This window comes from Varroa jacobsoni, unplaced genomic scaffold (genome assembly GCF_002532875.2).
Source record: "Varroa jacobsoni isolate VJ856 unplaced genomic scaffold, vjacob_1.0 scaffold_534, whole genome shotgun sequence".
In the NCBI taxonomy this organism is placed as follows: Eukaryota; Metazoa; Arthropoda; class Arachnida; order Mesostigmata; family Varroidae; genus Varroa; species Varroa jacobsoni.
Genome location: NW_019213436.1, coordinates 2,173 through 5,455, shown reverse-complemented (window position 1 = coordinate 5,455; position 3,283 = coordinate 2,173). Strand labels below are relative to the sequence as shown.

The following is a 3,283-nucleotide window of genomic DNA, read 5'->3' as shown; positions in this document are numbered from 1 at the left end:
TTTTCAGGTTAGCTCTTGACTCCAAACAATGAGCCACAGTAACAATTCAGGTGTCTACTGTGCATCTAAAAATTTACTACTATAAGACGCACACAATTATATTAGCCCCTGATATCTTCCTCATCTTTCCAGTAGGCCCTCGTTGTACTATCGGCTCAAACGTTTTGCCTTCCAGAACAACTTACTCTAATGGAATAAGTTACGTCATGCGACACTGATTAAAACAATAACTTATCTTGAATGAAATCAGCCCCATCAGAAACAGCTAGAGTTTGTGTTACGCTATTGAAGTTGGCCTATACTCTTCGCAGCGTATCATATCCTCCGTGTCATCGGATCAACAAATTTTTTCCCCCCATAGATTAATATTGTTGTAATGTATACGAAGGAGACTAAAACGAAAAATACGCACAAATGTATAGGTAAGTCACCAAATGCTTGAATCGTTTTTGTTCCTTAATTACAATGTGTATCTAGAGTAATCAGTTTAATTTCGGGATTTCTCCGTGTGGTTGCACACGGTTTCGTGAAGGCGTTCATCCGAAACTGGCGGTACTGGATAAAAACTTGTTCCAAATAAAATGGAGACATATCTTTCAGCCTCGATAAGCCGACCAGAAAATTTATCAGGTCTGTGAAAAAATCATCCACCACCGAAATCATTTTTGCTTTGTTTTCGATTCGCCTCTTATAGGCGAAACTAAATCCGTTTGATAGTGTTCATGTTTTGCGTTCAGGGCGTCCAGGGGAAGAAAAGACACGCCACCGTGAAACCGTTAATAAAAAATTTTATCTGCGTATCAGGTAAACTATTGCGCGGCCGTGGGTAAATCAAGGATCTCGTACTGGCCGGTTAATACAATACTAGCTTCTGGAACCCGGGCTTCTTTTAGAATAAGCCCATTTTCCTACCGAAGAGCCCGGATTATTTATACGCAGTTACTGAGCAAGAGTCAAACAAATCGTAATATGATAACATTGACTCGCTCGGGTCGACTGTATATAAATACCTATAGATTTCGTCGGTTGGGAGTTGCCCTTGTTTGCGTTCTATGCGCTGTTATAATAGTTGACCTATTATAAACAACATTGAATATTATGTATTTGCGGTTTTGAAACGCACGTCTTTCAAGTTTCCGTCTTACGGTTTCCGTTCTCACAGAGGCTAAAGCCAGAAACGCGAGACCTTTGTTTATTGCATCATAGTCATCCAAACATAGGGGCCATTGAAAGGCCGTCGAACTACCTGCCTGGGCGCGTTCTCTTACCTAAGACATTTTGGAAATAAGAGTGATAAAGAGTAAGATGAAAACTACCTTCTACTATTTGCTAGATCATTTGGCGTTTGTTCGTAGGCAGCCGCCTTCCGCGATCATGGTACCAGCTGACGACGCGGTCATCCGTTAGGTTGGGACATTAAAAACCCGATGTTTATTCCGTGCTGCTATTACTGCTGCCACTACGTCGGAGCCGACTCTTCTTTCAGGCGCATCTGCCTTATGGCTCCTGCGGAGGTCTTGCGGGACCTTTCAGACGAAAACTGAAACAACCGCCCTCAACCCAAAGGTAAGTACTCGTTGTGCTGCTATGCTGGACCAGAATGCGTTGTCAGACATGTAGGTCCACATATGAATAAGTAGGTTAGTCGAGTTCCAAAGCTTTTCTTGTCAAGAACAACGAATCACGCTGATGGGGTGCGCTGGCCATGAAGTTCGATGGGTATCTAAGGTCTGAACGAAGAAAGTGCAGAGACATGATGTTGTTAGCTACTCTTACTAAAAACACTGAAACTGCTATCTACAGCTCTGCAAACGTTGTAGTGGTTTGTTCAATCCAGTTTCTTGTATGCTACTAGGAGACGTCATTCTGCCAACTCGTACTCCGAACTGATTGCTTAGAAATGGCGCGCCATTCACATAAATGGCAGCTCTAGCCTGAATTAATCACTAACTAATTGTTATTATAAAAAAAAAAGGGCTTATTTAGTAGGAAAACGAATAGGTAACAATTTTACCTTTGAATAACGATTAGCGGGATTGTTTTCGCTAAACGGGACAAGATTATTATCTTCTAATATATGATACAATGCCGAGCATGTCCCGTCCGGTGAGCAAGACGTTCAACAGCAGGAGTCACAAATCCCTTTCATCTCAATAAGTGGTCTTTGTATTGTATGACAGCCCGGCGAACGTAGCTACGACGGACTGTGTTTGTTCTTAACTTTAAAGGCAACAAAACCATAGTGGCCACTTTGCGTGTCTGAGTCCGCAAAGAGCAGAAAGGATTATTGTCGACGTGACAGAAAAATGCGTGATCCTAGGCAGCGTCCTAGAACAGCGTCTATGGGATTTGGCCTAGCTACGGGAGACACCCACGGCAAAATCGTTTACTGCTTTGTCGAGACACACGGTCGAAAAATACAATTGAGTTGTTATAGGCAACGCCACCCACGTCACGCTTATCTGTCAAATCGTGAGTTAACTAGATTGTGTCATTTTTAGTAATAAAGCCTGCGTCACAAAGCAAATATATCGACTACTAGGAACTTCTACAAGTAACTGCGTTCGATATTATAGTTAATTATGTCCGGATGCATACTAGTATCATTTGATCATCTACGTTACGTGGTAAGTGTCATCTGCAATAAATCATTTAAACGACCTCAGAATACAATACATCGATAGCAGATCATCTAGCCCTTGACACCGTTAAGCGTATCTTTTCTAGGTAAATTCGAGCTTTTGTAGCAGACTTTGAGGGATCCACTTTAAGCCAATCGACTTATATTACGAGGGGATTCCGAGACTTCAGTCCGACAGAATCTAGTTTTACCGAGTGGTCAGTCTGCTACAAACTACAAACGAAGTCACTACGAGTAAAAGTACCACAAGGTAGATTGGAGTTCCATCTGGTGGAATCTCTATGCTTCGTGTTTTGTATCCGGTCAGGGCAAATCAGCTATCTTGATAGTGCTTATAATGTTATTGCAAAGTGTGCTCAGAATACGCTGAAATATAATATACACATTCTATAGGAAGTTCTGCGGCAAACAAATAAACGTATTGTTACTTACAATTTACTGTAGATCAATTATAGATAAGTTTCTAATAGCCAAAAACATGACGAAGCGAATTGACTTGACTGAAATACAATTTCGTTGATACAATAGCATGGATAAGCTAAAAGTTAAAAAAGTACACGATCGAGATTTCATAACCTGTTACATACATAAAGTAAGGTTTGATTCAGTGTGTTCAAATGGGCCACAACCATACATGACCCT

General features: G+C 41.2%; 1 long non-coding RNA gene across 5 annotated transcripts in view; it reads left to right on the top strand.

Moving 5' to 3' along the window:
• LOC111261219 (uncharacterized) overlaps window positions 1-3,075 on the top strand; it is a 6,141-nt gene extending 3,066 nt beyond the window's left edge. For 2 of the 5 annotated variants that reach the window (XR_015311403.1, XR_002680851.2), the window contains 3 exons: window positions 1,356-1,566; window positions 2,229-2,472; window positions 2,728-3,075. This is a non-coding gene — a long non-coding RNA (uncharacterized LOC111261219). Of the gene's footprint in view, window positions 1-1,355; window positions 1,567-2,180; window positions 2,528-2,727 lie in introns of those variants that run through there. The other 3 variants (XR_015311404.1, XR_015311401.1, XR_015311402.1) reach the window with 3 other exon arrangements.
• The last annotated feature ends 208 nt before the right edge of the window (window positions 3,076-3,283 follow it).